The 19,111-nt window shown below is 31.4% G+C and overlaps 1 pseudogene; it reads left to right on the plus strand.

The window, feature by feature from the left end:
• Window positions 1-17,061: 17,061 nt before the first annotated feature.
• LOC111301866 (chalcone synthase-like) lies at window positions 17,062-18,788 on the plus strand (annotated as a pseudogene).
• Window positions 18,789-19,111: the final 323 nt, after the last annotated feature.

Consider the following 19,111-nt stretch of genomic DNA (forward strand, 5'->3'; position numbering starts at 1 on the left):
ATAAGATAAAAGAAAAAGTGATGTTACAAATGGCAGCATCCTTAAAAGACTATAAGACTGATCAAACCATGAGCATGATTGAAGAAAGATTGTCGACGATAGAAGACTTTGATTTCTACAAACCATGGATATTGTGCGACTTTGTTTAGTGCTAGATGTGATGATACCCCCAAAATTTAAAGTGTCAGAGTTTGAAAAATATGACGAGTCTAAGTGTCCCATTACACAAGTCACAACGTATTATCATAAGATTGCAACACATGCCAGTAATGAGAAACTGCTCATACATGTTTTTTGAGACAGCTTAACTGGGTTTGCTGTAAGGTGATACATTCACTTGGATAGGATTCGCATAAGATCATAAAAAAATTTGACTCGATCTTTCATCAATCAGTATCGTCACATCATAGATATGGCTCCTGATCATCTTTCATTACAAGGAATAGAGAAAAAAACATCTGAGTCTTTCAAGAAATATACATAAAATGGTGGGATATTATCGTTCAAGTGTAGCCTCTCTTAACCGAAAAAAATAATGATTTTGTTTGTAAGTACTTTAAAATCGCCCTATTATGAGAAAAAAAATAATGAACGTAATAAAGAATTTCGCTAATATGGTGATTTCTAGGGAGATTATTGAAAATGCCATCAAGAATGGCAAGCTTAAGGAGAAAAAGATCAACAGCGCTAAGAAATGTAGGATGCCTAAGAAAAAATAAGATAAAGCCCAAATGATGAGTTTTGAGAGCCAGTAATCCATAAGTTATGCTTCATATCCACTATATGTTCATCATGCTTACTACCTAGCTATCAAGAATGTTGCACAAGTTCCTTACCAACCTTATTTCCAAACCATGAACAACATCGTTCTAAGTTCTCATCAACCAACTTTTTAAGCACCTACATATGGGCTTAATCTTGTTACTACACTAGTTTCAAAGCCTAACAATCAAGCGAGTGGTTTAGAAAGGTCCAAAGGCAATCAAAAGAGAGCTCACATTAGTCCTATCCTTATAACCTATATTGAGTTATTTCTAAAATTGATCAAGAAGGACCTAATATTTTTAGTCTTTTTAAAACTATTGAAGTCACCCTATCTCAAATGGTACAATGTTAATGCCACATGCGACTACCATAATGGGAATGTAGGTCATTCCATAGAAACATGCCATGTTTTCAAGCATAAAATGTAAAGTTTGATTCGAGTAGGCTCTTTGAACTTCAATGAATCAGGAGAGCTGAATATCCACAAAGGCCTTTTACCTAATCACACATGGGCATTGAAACTGATTATCATCTCAGGATTTCTTAAGAATATAGATCTCTTTATGTACTTGAATTTTATCTTATTTTTCATCGTTTTAATAAAAGTAACAAATTTGATGCATTTTTATGACATTATTCTTTGTGTGAATCACTATTATTTATTTTTACCTTCTCATACTATTTTCTCATATATATTCTTTGATTTCAAATAATGAATGTTCAAACAGTTAGGACAATAATTCGAGACTCGATGCTGAAAACATCATTCATGATGATCTAATTAATAGATAGAGATTGATGATTCATTGAAACTGCTAAATAAAAAAAAAAGATAAATCTGATGAAAAGTTTTGAAAGTGATGTAACAAATGATATTTACAATTGTTCATTCACAAGTCTGTTTTTAATCAATAAATATTCTTTATTAAGAGTATTCATGTTTGATATGAGAAATTGTCATCTTTCTTCTATCCTTAAAAAAGAGAAATTATTTTTTACTACTCCATTTGAGCCTGTTAAAAATTTCTATTGAAGAATCCTAACCAAGGATACCCCTACACTGGAGGTAAAGTTTGAAAAGCTTGTTTATCCTTAATGGTTTCGGGGGTGAAGCCCTTTTGTACTTAATTTTTTTAAAAAAATGATGAAAAAAGAGGAAAAAAAAAAGAAAAAAATGAAAGAAAAATTGATAGGGTAAAATACCAATGTGCTGCACATCAAAAAATAATTCTTAGTTTGATAACCCTTCAAATACAATTTGGACCTATTTTATCTATTTCTTTCATAACCCCTCACCCTAGCCTACGTTACATTCTTTAAAAGTTCATTTTGATCAAATGTGAGTACTCGAATTGGATAATCATGAATTAAATTAAGGCAAATTTACTATTGGATTGTTTGAAATTTTGATCAAAGTGTCATTGACGGATAAAGGGGAAAGAGAAATGAAAAAAAGGTGTGCAAAAAAATGAAAAATGAAAAAGAAAAAAAAAGCAAAAAAAAAAAAGAAGAGAAACAAGGGGACTTAAACTGAAACCCCGAAAATGTGGTTTAAGTAAATATGGAAACTAAAAAAAACAACTTCATGTAAAAGTCCCAAGAATGAGGATGATTGTCTCAAAAACTGAAAATATTGATGGAATGTATTTTTGAAAGAGAATTCTAAGTTGGAGTTCAAAATTGCCTAAAAAGTCATTATTTTGGATGTTAATATTCCATTTATACAATCACAGCATTTTGCTCTCATTTATCTTTAAGTTGTTTTTAACCATACCTTTTTTTTTTCAATAATAAAGATCCATTTTTCTTATTCTTTACCAAGTGTTCATCCTCTGAATGAATCAAGGAAATGTATCATATTTGTCATGAATTAGAATAATGGTAACTAAATTGAGGATATTATTTATAAAAGATTTTTCCATTCTTTTGAAAGAAATCTAGGATGAAAGAAGTGAAAAAAACTACGAAAATGCTTTAAAAATGGGCAAATAAAGTTACACAGGTGACCCAGTGATAAATTTAATGATAGATTGGTTGACATGACCTATGAGATGAAAAGAATGACATAGATCAGCTGATAGAATTTGTTCTGAGATTATTAATATTAAGAAGCTAAGAAGGAGTGAAAGAATCTTGAAAATCTTATTACTAGAATTGAAATTTCATGACATTGATTTAGTAATATCTGCACTACATATAGTGTGTTTACATTTGCATCCAAGATAGGACATACATTTGTATCATTGTATTATCACTTATTACTCATTTTCGATCTCGGCTCAGTCTAGATTACTTTTTTGACTTATGGTTTAATCTCGATAGTTTGATTTTAGCTCAATTCAGATCATTTTTTTTACTTGTGATTCAATCCTAGCCATTCGATCTCGACTCGGTCTAGATCATTTTTATTTTTTTGACTCGCGGTTTGATCCCAGGCACTCATTCTCGATCTCAGCTCAGTCTAGATTATTTTATTTTTCAAACTCACGATTTAATCACTGTCACTCATTTTGATCTTGGCTCGATTTAGATCATTTTTTTTACCTCTGTAAAATTTGAAATCTTACGAATCTGAAAGTCCTTGCGAACCTAAATTCTTTACGAATCTAGAACCTTTGTGAACTTATAATCTTACAGATTTTTCATTCTTACGAATCTAAAAGTCCTTGTGAACCTAAAATCTTTGCAAATCTAAAACCTCTACGAAAACTAAAATCTTGTAAATCTTTCATTTTTACGAATTTGAAAGTCCTTGTGAACCTAAAAGCTTTACGAATCTAGAACCTCTGCGAAAGTTGAAATCTTGCAAATCTTTCATTCTTACAAATCTAAAAACCTTTGTGAATCTTGAATCTTTGTAGTTTTGTTAAACTTGGAATATTGGGATCTTTCAACTTTTGTTATGGAACCTCACAAATTTTTGAATGTCCAAATTGCGAATCTTTGGATTTATAGTTGAAATTTTGAACTTTATTTTTTTGACCTACGGTTCAATCCTAGTCGCTTATTTCAATCTCGGCTCAATCCATATCATTTTATTTTTATGACTTGCAGTTTAATCTCGATCATTTTTCTATTTTGGTATACTTCGATCACTTTTTAAATCTCAGCTTTTAGACTCGAACAAAATGGATGTTTTTTGTTTTTACGTAATTCTTGTTCCATAAAAAATACAAAAAAATAGGCAACTATAGATGCCCTATTTTATCCGAGAAATTTTTCGGATTTGAAAATAGGCTTCAACAATAATTGAGGGATTTTTGGGATTTAATTCCAAAATCAATTGGCATTAAAAATGATGTGGAGAGATTTTTAGGATTTAATTTCAAAATTAAATCAAATAAAATCATAGATTTAAGAAGAATTGATTTAGCATGAATTTCTATATAAATTTGTGGTCAAACTAAGAAGAGTAAAAAAAAAAAAAGTTTTTCCAAGTTTTTAAAACTTTCAAAAAAAAAAAAGAAAAATTCTAATGGTCTTAGTTTTGTATTTTTGGAGGAATCATTCAAGCACATTTTGATTTTTTTTTTTTTTTGGGTTCTATGATTTTTATTTTGTTCTGAGTTTGATTTGATTTTCTCATAGGTTTCCTAAATTTGGGTTTTAATTTTTGAGTTTGATTTCATATTCTGTTGAATTTCTGAGACTTTTGTTAAGGTTTTCTATTAGCTTTGATATTGAGATTTCTGTTGGGTTTCAAGAATCTAGACATTTTTCTAGGTTTTTCTAGGTTTATGATGAACTTTTCAATTGAAGTTTCAAGTTTTTACTTAAACCTGATTACTCACGTGAAGATTTGCATTTCAAGCCTGACACAATCGTAGGTTTTTTTTTTTATTTCATCTTATTTTTTTTATTTTATTTTTCTATTTTATTTTCATTTTATTTTTAGATTTTTTATCTTTACTTGTTATTATTATTTTCATCTTTATATTTTATTTTTGTTGATTTTCTTTATTAAGCAATTTATTTTTATATTTTATAAAAATTACTTTCATTATTTTATTTTTGAAAAAAATAAAAATAATTAAAAAAATATTTTCAAATAAATTCTTGATACCAAACTATTTGAGAATTTTCATGGATTTGAATTTTATGGAATCCACCAAATTACTAGAAAATTTCGTAAATAAATTTCAAAAAAATAATAATAATAATTTTTATTCTACCAAACTATTAGAGGATTGCTTCCTAAATTAAGTCTTACCAAATTGCTAAGAGATTTAATAAATTTTTTCAAAAGAATAAAATTTTCAAAAATATTTTTGGATAAAATCTCACCAAACTATTGGGAGATATGCTTTAAAGTAAATCTTAGAGGATTTTACCATATAAAATATATTAATAAATTCGACGACGAAACCTCTTCAGAGTGGGACACTAGTCTCTATGAATACTCCTAGGGTGAGAGAATCATCTTAAATTGCTACCAAACTATTAGGGTAATTCTATGATTAATTCTCAATATTAAATATTTTGGTAAAACATAAACATCTTAAGGCTTGAATAATTAAAAATCAAACTAGTACCATTATTTGGATAAATGTTGTAAGGTGTTATAACATTCTTCATATGTAACTATAGTTCTAAACTTAAAATCTATTTTTATGAATCAAAATATATTATTTAAAGATATTTAAGTCAATTTTGAAACTCTTTAAATATGACAGATTCAATCAGGTAATTAATCACACTTAAATAAAAATAATTAATGATAACTTATCTAATTCATGTCTAGCGATAGATCTACAGAATAAATTGCCGTTAACATTCCACCATTCGAAGGTATCTAAAATTGAGGGACAGCATAAAATTGATTAAGCAGTAAGTATAGTCTGTCCCAGTTACCTTAAATTTATTCTTGGTTGGTGCTGAGGAAACGAAAATAGTGCATGAATTTTAATTTACGAGGGCATACATACATACCTTGTGACCGTAAGCCCAATATCCTCCAATTGCGACCTTGTGACAGTAAGCCCAATATCCTCCAATTGCGAGGGGAAACAGGCACATTGCAATGATCAAATATGCAACTTTTAACCCCTCTCCACATTGGCATCTTAGATGGCTTCTTTTCAGTGGATGGCATGGTCGCCTGTGTCAAAGGAAAGTCAAATCATCAAGGAAAGCCTTTTGACTGATAGAGATATAAAAATCAATGCACAATCTCTTGGTTTTGTAGAGAAAAAATCCTATATTAATTTACGATGTCTGAATTATTTTTATTTTTTAAAATTTAAATAAATATATAAATTAATATTATTAAATTTTTTTATGTTTAAAATATATGTAAAATATAAATAATATAATTAAAATATCAAATCTTAGTAAAAATAAAATTTTTAATTAAAAAGTTGATAAACTTTAAAATATACAATAAATAATATTGAAAGAAGAAAAAATATCTAAAAAATATTACAAAAAATATTATTAAGTACATCCACAACATATTAAAATTAAAATTAAAAATCTTGTTACTTCAAACAAAAATTTAGGGGTATCCAAAAGAAATTTTCTTTTCAAATTTTTTTATTTTTCAATTTTGAAAAATCATGGACATCCTTTGCAACTTATTGTCTATGCAGCGGTAACAAAAGCTAACTCAACTACAAATAACCTCAAGTCAAAATTAAACTAAACTAAAATTAGCAGTGAAAACTGAAGAGATAATAGAAACCCGAGTCCTGCACAACACGTTAAGCACGTTATGGTCCTTACTTTGCTGTTCTTGAACACAAAAAAGATATAACTGAAATGAACCTTGGAAAGTAATTTTCGGAATATTACAATTTAGAGTAATAGCTGGGTCTGGTGGTCGTGGGGTTCACGTAGTTCTTGAATGAGAATTCTATAAATAGGTAACGTTAACGAATGAAGAGAAGAAGAAAAGAGGTAACGTTAAGCGAATACCCGGAGTCTAGGAGCATGCAAGAAGGAAGTTGGGCAAGCAGTTCACAGGATTTGGATTTTGGATGCTGAAACATAACATCCCTGCAAGGTAGCACAGGAGTAACAAGATTGACGTTCTCCCCCGCTTTCTATACTTCCAGTTCCAGCAAAACAACAATCCACCCACTCAATAAACCTAATATATATATATATATATATATATATATATATATATATATATATATATATATATATATACACACACACACACACAAACACACACATTGGTGTGAAAGAAAAATATGGATGTAAATATTTATACTTTGATCCTCATGCAGTTTATGATTAACTCTAACCTTTGATCATCACTCAGTTTTCAGAGAACGCAATAATCCCATCTTTTGAGACCCACGAGCTGTCTTAGTCTCTCCTTGAGGTTTTGAACGATGTTCATCCTAAATGACCTTGAATGATTCACAGAGGATAAGGGTTGAAAATATAATACTTTCACAGGCTTTAACTAAATCCCACTGTCAGCTAGCTAGAAACTTGTCAGAAACTCAAGAAAATGCATGCAAAAAGAGAGAAAAGAGAGAAAGATAAACCTGGCAGATCCAATATCGTTGTGGCTGCTTCTTTTGACTGAATAAAATAGGAAAAAGAACAAACGAATAATGAAAGACAGAACCAAAAAAAAAAGCAAAGGTGCATACAAGATTGAATTGATAGCAATGGCTGCATCATCATTATTACCTCATCCTTAAACTCCCATCAGATCAGTAAAAAAGCATGAAACAAAAAAACAAAGTCTTGATTTCTATGTTCTCATTGAATGAAGAATTCAAATTTTAATTGACTCCTTGTCAATTATGTTTCATTTTATATGTAGAGAGAAGCTTGGTTTGTTTTTGTTATTTGGTAGGTGAAATGCAGTCCTAAATATTATTTAAAATAATAAAAAATCCAAAAATTTTAAATTAAATCATATTAAATATACAAAGTATTCAAATATTGATTTGAATTTAAATACATTTGTATCTGGATATATCTAAATTCAATTACATATTACTTAAAATAATAAAAACTTTTTTATATATGCCTCTCTTTACGTATGTCTACGATAAATATTGATTTAAATTTAAATTTAAATTTTATTTTAATTCAAATATATCTAAATCTATTTTTTAAAGCCGATAGATTATTTATCAAAATTATCTTTAACTATAGCTAAAATATTTAAAAGCTGAAGATAATACAATGATTATTTATCAAAATGTTAAAGACAGCAAATAATATTTTTAAAAACTATGATAAATTTAAATAATTATGTTACCTGCAGATAAATTGAAAAAAATAATTATTTTAAAATTAATTTTAAATTGAGATAAGGTTATGTACAGGAAAAAAGAATTTCATTGGAATTTAAATTGGTTTTTAATTAAATTTTAAAATTTTTAGAAAATTTAATAATTTTTTACATTTTTTTTATAAATAATTTAAAATTAACAAATATCTTATGTGTCATTATAATGAGAAGTTTTAAAAATTATCTTACATGTTGAAAAAAAAAATTATACATGTAAATGTCTACGTCAATAAATACTATATGATAACTATATATATTGTAATATAAATATATGATTTCTTCTCGATATACATAAGCGAATGGACTAATCCAAGGGACCAAACTAAATATTAATTAGTGGGATCAATTGGCTTACTCAATTCTTAAAAAATAAAAATTACAAGCTTGTGACAGTAAATTTTGTGTAACTTTTATAATGATCTCACTGAAGTAAATAAAAACCTTAAGAGAAAGGTCAAACAAGTAATCTTTTCATCCATTTTATTATAATTTAAATATTTTGTTTGGTATAATATGACTGTAGGCATTGAAACAAAAGATTAATTCAACTTTTTTTTATTCAAAATATATTTAATTGTGCTAAACACATTTTTTTAAAAATTTACTTTTATAAGAAAAAAGATAAATAACAAAATAAAATAAAATAAAACTCTACTTAACTATTAAATTTATGGATAATTATATTAGGCATGAGATAATTTTTGTAACTTGACTTATACAATATCTCATAGTTATAGTATTTAACTTTTTACTCAAGTAAGGTAACAATATACTCTACTACTACAATTTAAAATAAAAGTGAATTGTTTTAGAATACGTCTCATTCCTAAATCTTCTGAGAGCTTGTGCTCTGTAGAAGTGAGTCTTGTCCTTTACAAGTAAGCAGGTCTCAAGGTTATCATTAGGGTGATATTTGAAAAGTTCAATGCAATCAAGCGGAGTAAGTTTGTTAAAGGATCGTTATGAACGCAGAGAAGGAGTTAGATGAACTCTGGCAAAGTTTACGATTGACGAAAGAAGAAAATGATGGTGTTGAAACCACCATGATTGAATATGGTAATGAGTCAAAACCTAGGGAGGCTTGGACGGTAGGAAAGCTATTGACCAATCAACCTTTTAACAAAAAGGCTTTGAAGTCTACCCTAAAGTTGATCTGGAGGATTGCTAAAGAAATGGAAATAGCAAATCTGGAAGAAAATCTTTTCTTGTTTAAATTCTTTTCAATAGCAAATAACATAAGGATGTTGGAAGGATCCCTATGGAGCTTTGATAAACATCTAATATTTTTTCGAGACTATGATGGAGGCATGAGACCGAATAAGTGTTAGATCAATGCAGTCCAGTCCCATGTAATTGGTTTTGGACCAATCAAATGCTATAGGCCTTGATCTTTCTTTTTACATAAAGCCCTAGCTACTTAATAAAAAAAAGTTAGGGTTTTTTTAAGGTGAAGAACAAGGTAGCACCACAAACCAAGAAAAGAAAAGAGAAAAAAAGAAGCCAAAAAAATAGAGAGAAAAAAGCAAAGGGAGAGTTGGTTGAATGGAAGTCGATCCGTAGTTCGATTGAGTTTAAATTTTATCAACAAGTTTATGATTCAAAGTTTTATATTCTGAAAAGTGAAGATTGAGTTTGAAGCTCTTTATGAATAAATCCATGGTGTATTTGTTGAGTCACCTATTAGTAAAATTTCTCTAATTGTCTCTTTAGTTGTTGATTTGCTTTAGTTTTAGCTAGAGAAAAATTTTGTATATCTATTATTTAATAGTGAAGATTTTTCTGGTAGTCCATAGATTTTTTCCTCTACACTAGAGGGTTTTTCACTTAAATCTTGGTGTGTTTTATTTTTTTACATTGTTGATTGTTGATTGTTGTCTATTACTGTGGATTTATTACGATATATTGCTTCTATGTTATTATGTTTATTACTTCAGGCCCAATAAGTAGTATTAGAACAAAGGTTATTTTGAGATATCAATACAGAAACAGCCCAAGACAGAGTAAATTTTATTCGAGATCATAAAAGGTGATACAAGTTTTATGATAAAATTGACAACATCAAATTATTCAACTTGGAAGCCTATGATGGAAGATCATTTATATTGTAAAAATTTGTATGAACCAGTATTGGATGATTCGGCTAAACCAACAGATATGAAAGATGAAAGCTGAAATAAGTTAGGCAGAAAGACACTGGTTGCAATCAAAAAATGGGTTGATATCAGCGTGTTTCATCATGTAACGCAGGAGACAGACGTCCACATTATTTGAAAAAAAATTGACAGCATTATATGAGAGAAAAATATGTATGAATAAAGTTATGCTTGTTAAAAAGCTTGTAACTTTACAGCAAAGGGATTGACGATAGATTATAGAGCACTTGAGTGATTTTTAAGATATATTTAATCAGATGACTACTATGAAGCTTAAGATGGATGATAAAATGAAGGCGTTATTTCTTTTAGGTGTATTGTCATACAGCTGGAATACTCTAGTTGTGACTGTTCTTAATTCAACTCCTGATTATAAAGTGATATTAGAGATGGTAAATGATAGTATGCTTAATGAAAAAGCAAGACGAAAAGATTTAGACCCTAAAAATCAAGTATTGGTCATAGAGAACAGGGATAAAAATATCGATAAAGGTCAGAACTCAAAAAATTTTAGTAAGTCTAAATATAGATTCAAGTTTAGAGATAAAGTAAAGTGTTTTATTGTAATAAAGCAAGTTATATAAAACAATACTGTAAAATCTTAAAGCAAGAGTGAAAAGATGAGAAAAGTAAAAGTTCAGATGATGGCAATGTTGTAGCAGTGAATTCAGATAGTGATTTAGTCATTTTGATTTGTACACATGGTGATTGTAATCATGTTAGTGATCCTGGCATTTAGTGGATAGTTGACATAGAAGCAGCATATCATTGTATTTTTAAGATAGAGTTGTTTACAACTTACAAAGTAAGAGACTTTAGTTGCACCAAGATGAGAAATAAGAATGTGTCACAAATTGTTAGGATTTGTGATATTATTATACAAACTAGTATGGGCTGCATATTGACTTTAAAGGATGTCAGACACATTTTGGATATAAAAATAAACTTGCTTGCTATTAATGTCCTTGATAAGGAAAGATATTAGAGTCGACAAAAGAATAAATTATTAAAGCTTTTCAAAATATCTATGGTAGTTACAAGAGAAATACTATGCTGCACAATGTACAAGGCATGGGTGCAATTGAATGATAACCAGACAAATGTCGTTGAGGATAATGCTTTAGTAAACTTATGGCACAAGAGACTGACACACATGAGCTAGAATAAGTTACAGATTTTGGCAAGGTAATCTCTCATTCTTTTAACTAAAGGTATGTTTTTCGATTCATGTTATCATTATTTGTTTGGTAGGCATCATAGAGTTTCTTTTCATAAGAGTTTTCAGAGAAAAGAAAATACATTGGAATTAATTTATTTTGACGTATATGTTTCCATTGAGGTTGAGTTATTAGGTGGTAGCAAGTATTTTATTACTTTTATTGATGATACTTCATGTAAGACTTGTGTGTATATATTGAAAAATAAAAGTTAGGTATAGCAGTATTTTTAAAAATTTTATATCATGGTGAAAAAGATGATAGGGCTACCCTTAAAATGTATTCAGAGTGATAATGATAGGGAATACACATCTAAAGACTTTAAAGAATACTATTCAAAATATGAGATAAGGCATGAGATGACAAAACTTGAAACATCGCAGCATAATATTGCAGCTGAAAGGATAAACCATACCATTATGAAAAACAAATGTATATTAAGGATAGCAAAATTACCAAAACCATTCTAGGGTGAAGCAGTCAACATAGCTTGTTATTTACTTAACAAATAGCCATCAGTTCTTTTGGGCTTTGACATTCTATAAAGAGTGCAGATAGAGAAAGATACTTTATACTCTCACTTAAAAATTTTTGAATGTAAAGCATTTATGCATATGTCAAAAGAACAGATGTTAAAGCTTGACAGTAAAGCCACACAATATGTGTTTGTAGGATATGGTGATGAGGAATTTGGTTACAAGGTATAGGATCCAGTGAAGAAAAAAACAGTTAAAAATAGAGATGTGATCTTTCATGAAAAAGAAACCATAATAGATCTTGAAAAAAATGAGAAGACTACACGGGTTACTATTAAATGTGTTGTTCAACACTAACAGGAGTTTCACAGGAAAAAGTCACAAATGGTGAAAATGACCAAAAAATAAAACTTGGGGATATGAATGAGCCAACCACAGTTAATGATGAGCCAGATGTAATTAGTTTTAAGTAAAAAAAGCAATCATCTCTACCTGAAAGTGTTAAGCAGGAGGAGTTACCTTCGATATCAGACAATGTAAAGTCTCAATGTAGAAGACTATTAGAGAGTACAGGGTATATATCAGGTATCTAAGTTCAAATTTTATTTTAGTTACCAGTGAAAGGGAGCTAAAGAGTTTTCAAGATGTATAAATTACTCTAGATAAAGAGTATTAGTTAAAAGCAATGAAAGAAAAAATAGAGTCATTACAAAAATATAATACATATGATCTTGTTAAACTTTTAAAAAAGAAGAGGCTGGTGAAAAATAAATGGGTGTTTAAGTTGAAAAATGATGGTGACAAGCTAGTAAGATACAAAACTCGACTAGGGGTGAAAGATTTTTCTTAAAAATCAGGTATCGATTTTGATGAGATCTTCTCTCCAGTTGTGAAGATGAGTTCCATTTGAGTAGTACTGAAATTAGCAGCTAGTTTGAACTATGAGCTTAAGCAACTTGATGTAAAGACTGCATTCTTGCATGGTGACTTGCAGAAAGACATTTATATGAATCAGCTTGAGGGTTTTGAAGTGAAAGAAAAAAAGTACTTAATTTGCAAACTAAAAAAAACCTTGTAAAGCTTAAAATAAACTTTGCAACAGTGGTACAAAAAGTTTGATTCTTTTATAGTGAGTTACAGCTATAAAAAATCGTAGTAAATCTTTGTGTGTATGTCAAAAATATTTTTGATGATAACTTTATTATTCTCTTATTATATGTTGATATTATGTTGATTGTGAGACAAGATATTGATATTGTTTGTAGGTTGAAAGAATAATTGTCTAAGTCTTTTAACATGAAAGATTTAGGTCTAGCAAAGTAGATTCTCGATATGGATATTATCCAAGATAGAAGAGCTAAAAAATTGTGTTGTCACAAGAAAAGTATATTGAATGGATTCTTAGTAGATTCAACATGCAACATGTAACATGCTAAATCAATTAGTAGTCCTCTTGCCAACCATTTTCATCTAAATAAGAAATCTTATCTTGTGACTAAAAAAGAGCAACTAACCATGTTTAGCATTCTTTATTCTTCTACAATCGATTCTTTGATGTATCTTATGGTTTGCATACGGCCTGACATTGCTCACATAGTTGGTTTAGTGAGCAGATTATTTTTAATTTGAAAAAAGTTCATTAGGAAATAATGAAATAGATTTTTAGATATTTAAGGGGCACTTTAAAAATGTACTTGAGTTATAGAGTTTCACAACCAATTCTAAAAGGATTTACTGATGCTAACATGGTAGGTGATCTTGATGGTAGAAATTTTATTTTAAGGTATTTATTCACTTTTGCAGGAAGAGCTATGTCTTGGTGGTCTAAGTTACAAAAGTGTATTGCTTTGTCAACTATAGAGGTTAAGTATATTACAGCAACTAAAGCAAGTAAAGAAATGTGCAAAGAAATGCTTTGGATAAAACATTTTATTCTTGAATTAAAGTTGAATTAGAAAGAGTATATGGTATTCTGTGATAGCCAGAGTACTTTAGATTTGAGTAAGAATGCTATATGCCATATTAAAACGAAGCATATTGATGTTAGATATCATTGGTTATATTTAGTAATTGAGGAATAGTAGATGCTGTTAAAGAAATTTTATACTGATGAGAATATAACAGATATGTTAACTAATATACTTCTCAAAGAGAAGCTTAAGCTTTGTAATAACTTGGCCAGAATTGATTCTTTGGCTAAGGTAAATTCTAAATTAAACTGCTTTGATGATAAATCTTTTCCTAATGGGGTTGAAGGGGGAAATTATGAGGAAAGTAGAGTCCAGCCCCATGTAATTAGTTTTGGACCAATCAAATGCCATAAGTCTTAGTTTTTATATATATATATATAGAGCCCTAGCTACTTAATAAAAAGAGGTAAGAGTTATTTTAAGGTGAAAAACAAGGCGGCACCGCAAACTAAGAAAAGAAAAGGGAAAAAAAGAGCTAGAAAAATAGAGAGACAAGGGAGAAGGAAGAGTTGGTTGAACAAAGTCAATATGTGATCCGATTGAGCTAAAATTTTATTATCAGGTTTATGATTCAGAGTTTTATATTCAGAACGGTAAAGATCGGATTTGAAGCTTTCTATAAATAAATCGAGTGTATTTGTTAAGACACCTATTTGATGAGATTTATCTAATAGTCTTTTTAGTTGTTGATTAATTCTAATTTTAGCTAGAGAAAAATTTTGTATATCTATTATTTGATAGTAGAGACTTTTTTTGTGGTACATGATTTTTTTTCTCTACACTGGAAGGCTTTTCACATAAATCTTAGTATGCTTTATTTTTCCTGCGTTGTTGATTATTATCTATTACTATAGGTTTATTGCGATATATTACTTCTGCATTGTTATATTTATTACTTCATGTCCAACAATAATTACAAATTTTCACATGCCCTCTTTTAGATTAAAGTATAAGGGCTTCCTCTAGAAATGCGAAACCAAGAAACGGCAAGAAGTATCGCGAATAAGATAGGAACATTGAAGTCAATCGATGCAAGTCTTAAGAATGGCGGATGGGTAAGGTTTTGAGAATGGGGTGGAGTTGGATATTACCAAACCACTAAGAAAGGCAGTCCTATTAAATACGGGGCCAGGAACGAAAGATGTCTGGGGACGGCTGAGCTACGAGAGGCTACTAAGCTTTTGTTACAATTGTGGGAACTCAGGCATAATGAGGATGTTTGCAAACAGAACGAAAGAGGGGAGGAATCTACAACGCAGAAGCCAAGATAATAATGTAGTTGGCTCAGAGCTCCGCCATTAAAAAATAACCCATCCTTATGAGAAAGGGGTTCGGCAGGCATGAGACATCGTCGGGCGGGAGTCACGGTAGAAACCGGTGGCGAAATAGCTAAGAGATTGAGTATGGAAAGGAATCCCGATGATAGTGAACTGCATGATTCTCGGGATAGGATAGATAACAGACGCAGGATATCTGACGTTATCCATGCAACCCAACATGTTTTTTGAGGCAAAACATGAAACAATTTAATGCATGAGGGGTTGGAGGAAGCAGTGGGCTCAAAAAGTGAAGCCCATAAGGTAGGTAACGAACGCGGGCCTAGCAAGAATAGTGCAGCTGGATTGCAAACTATGGAGAATGTTATGAGCTGTCAAAGGAGGAATCCAGATGTTTCTCATATTGTGAATACAAAGGCTGGTTCCCATAAAGTGGCAAAAGAATGTAATGAGATACAGATAACAAAAAAAGAACCCGGGAACGATGAAAAAGATGGAACCGAACACATGCATGGTAAACAGATAGCACATCAGAGGCAACACACGGGTTTGCAAGGAACTAATGCTACCAACACAAAACGTGCAAAATGTAAAAAGTTGGCACACGAAATAAATGAAGCAAGAGTGGGGGAGCAAATTGAACGAGCGAAAAGAAAACGTGGGGGAAGGATGTCATAGAAATGGAGATCAAGGCACCTGTTAAGAAAAGTAAGGCAGAAGAGAGTAATTCAAACGAGACTGGAATTATTGAAATGTTAGTGACTGGGACCAGTCCCACCTAGCTATATGAAGTGTTTGGCATGGAACTGTCGTGGGCTTGGGAACCTATAAACGGTTCGTGCTCCTCAAAAGATCCTAAGGAGAGAAGGCCCCGAGGTAGTATTCCTAATGGAAACCATTTCTAATAATGTAAAAATGGATAGGGTTAGAAGACAGTGTCGTATGCAAAGGATGTTCAACGTGGAGGCTGAGGGTAGAAGCGGTGGGATAGTGATGCTGTGGAAGTAGGATGTAGAAATCAGCCTTCGAAGTTATTATAAATATCACATCGATATGAATGTTACAAACGCAGAAGGTACAAATGAGAGAAGGGTTACTTAGGATCTATTGCAGACTCTTGGGGGCCAAAGTGATCGAGCATGGCTCTGCTTAAGGGATTTTAACGAGATCCTGTGGAACAGTGAAAAAGGAGGAGGTGGGGATAGGCCACAATAGTAGATGGTGGACTTTAGAAATGCACTGAAGGAAATGGCTTTAAACGACCTTGGATTTCAAGGACCAAGTTTCACGTAGGAGAAAGGTAGAGCTAAGCAAAATCGGATACAAGAGTGACTAGACCAAGCTGTGGCCAGTACTGACTAGTGTGAAATGTGTCCATTTTACCAAGTTAGAAATCTAACAAGCCCAGTCTCAAAATCATGTACCAATTATTGTGGACACGGTAAGGACAAAATCGAGAAGATTTGGCAAACAAAGAAGAACACATGGCTTCTGTCTCCACATATTGAATGGAGGGGGGAGTAGTAGAGGGTATCACTGATACACACATTGTTCTGATCCCGAAAATAAAGAATCCTAGAAAAATATCTCAACATAGGCCCATCATTTGTGCAATGTTTTATACAAAATCATAGCTAAGGTTCTGGCCAATAGATTAAAACGGTTCTTAGTAGTAGATTAAGAATTTAAAAAAATATATTAGATTTGACATTTTTTTTTAGTAATATATGGTAATTACAAAAAGTATTATGTTTACATATAGAGAGTTGGAATATGATCAAGATGAAAATTTTTTAACCAATTCTAATGTCAAAATGTTCGTGAAAATATGATTTTAATCAGAATTTATCTCCTTTTTAGCCTTAAAAAAATAATTTCTAGCCTTTTAGAATTTCAAACTCAAATCACTCTACTTTTCTTTCTTACCTTAATTATTATCCTTTAATTTAACTGCCCCCATAAAGGAAATTAGGCTAGAAAAAATAAAAACAAAAAAAGGTAAACACTTCGACTCTATAAATACCAAGAGCCTGAACTTTGTTCATTCGTCAAACCAAACCGCCGGCAAAATTCTCTTCTCAAACACTTCTCCCTCGCCAGCAACTACTTGGTCTAATTCGAACTTTCACTCGGCTTTAAACGCAAGGTCTCAATTAACCAGATAATTAGCCAATGGTATCTCTGCAGAATGTCTTGGAGACCTGCCAAGCTGAGGGACTAGCCAATGTCCTAGCCATTTGCACCGCAAATCCACCCAATTGCCTTTACCAAGCTGATTCTCCCGAGTACTACTTTGAAATTACTAAAAGCCAGCACATGACAGAGTTGAAAAACAAGTTCAAACGTATATGTAAGTATACGCAATGAATTTGTTTCATGAAATACGTGACATTTACATTTTTCAGTGGAACTACATATTTAACTATGGTTTTGGTGTTTAACAGGTGAGAAATCTGCAATAAAGAAACGTTACATGCACTTGACTGAAGATGTCATCAAAAAGAATCCGAACTTAACTATCTACAAGGCTCCATCTTTTGATTCTCGTCAAGAAATTCTAGTTACAGAAGTACCTAAGCTTGGAAAGGCAAAAGCATTAAAGACCATTGAAGAATGGGGTCAGCCCATAACAAAGATCACGCACCTTATATTTTGTACATCGACAGGGATAAACATGCCCGGTGCCGATCACCATCTTATTAAGCTCATTGGCCTAAGACCTTCTGTTCAGAGGTTCATGTTTTATCAACAAGGTTCCTTTGCTGGTAGGACTGCTCTTCGTCTTGCCAAGGATCTCGCAGAGAAAAATGCCGGTGCCCGAGTTCTTGTTGTGTGCTCTGAGTTCACATCAACGATGACGTTCCATGCACCCTCGGAAACCCACTTAGATATTCTTGTTGGGTCAGCAATTTTTGCTGATGGGGCTGCAGCTGCAATTGTTGGTGCTGATCCTGACGCCATTATTGAGCGCCCATTGTTTCAAATTGTATCGGCAACTCAGACCATTATCCCTGTCTCCGAAGATAAAATAGTAGGTAACATACTTGAAATGGGCATGGCCTATTGTTTGGCCAGGATGCACCAAAGGTCGTTGCTAATTACACTGAGCAATGTTTTCTAGCATTGCTTGAACCTTTCGGTACTATTGCAGTTGAACATAATGACTGGAGTTGGAATGGGTTTTTTATGTATTCTATCCTGGTGGCCTAGCTGTTCTCAGAGGAGTTGAAGAAAATCTTGGGCTGGTAAGAGACAAGCTTAAGGTGAGTTGGCATGTGCTGGATGAATATGGAAACTTGGAGTCCAAGCGTGCTATTTGGTCCGGATGAAATGAGGAAAAAGTCACAGGAGGAAGGCAGGGCCACCACTGGTGCAGGGTTGGAGTGGCCGTTTCTCCTCGGCTTCGGACCAGGTCTCACAGTGGAGACGGGGCTGCTTTCATAGCTGTGCTTTTATGTTTTGATTAAGCAAAATAGATATGGCCTATTACTATGATTTCTCATTATTCCTAGACTTGGCCTCTAAACTGTCTGGCGTGGCTTACCGTCAATATAAGCAGGGGTGGCGGTCAAGACTGTTCCCTTTCAAGCCAATAATGATGAATAAAACTAGTGTGTTTTAGTAGTCAATTTGCCAGGAATTGTCGATTTGGTTCCATCTCCGAAGTCATGAAATCACTAACTTATAAGTTGCAACACACCACCTAACGTATAAAAAGTGCGAAGAAGAAGCTCGAAGCTTTGTTTAATATATTTATATAATCAATCTTTAAAAGGTGATATCTAATGTGAAATTTAAATTTTAAATTTTGTTATCTTTTTTTTTTATTTTTAAACTACACAATCACTTTTAAAAATTGATATTTAATTGTATAAAATTTAAATTTTAAAACTTACATCCTTTTTTCTTATTTTTAAATTACAACCTCCTTAGTAATACAAATAATGCAAAGATGGATTAAAGAAACTCGAGAAAAAGGCAGATAGCAAACTCCA

Source organism: Durio zibethinus, chromosome 3, assembly GCF_047325235.1.
Source record: "Durio zibethinus cultivar Kanyao isolate XHJ-2024 chromosome 3, ASM4732523v1, whole genome shotgun sequence".
NCBI lineage: Eukaryota > Viridiplantae > Streptophyta > Magnoliopsida > Malvales > Malvaceae > Durio > Durio zibethinus.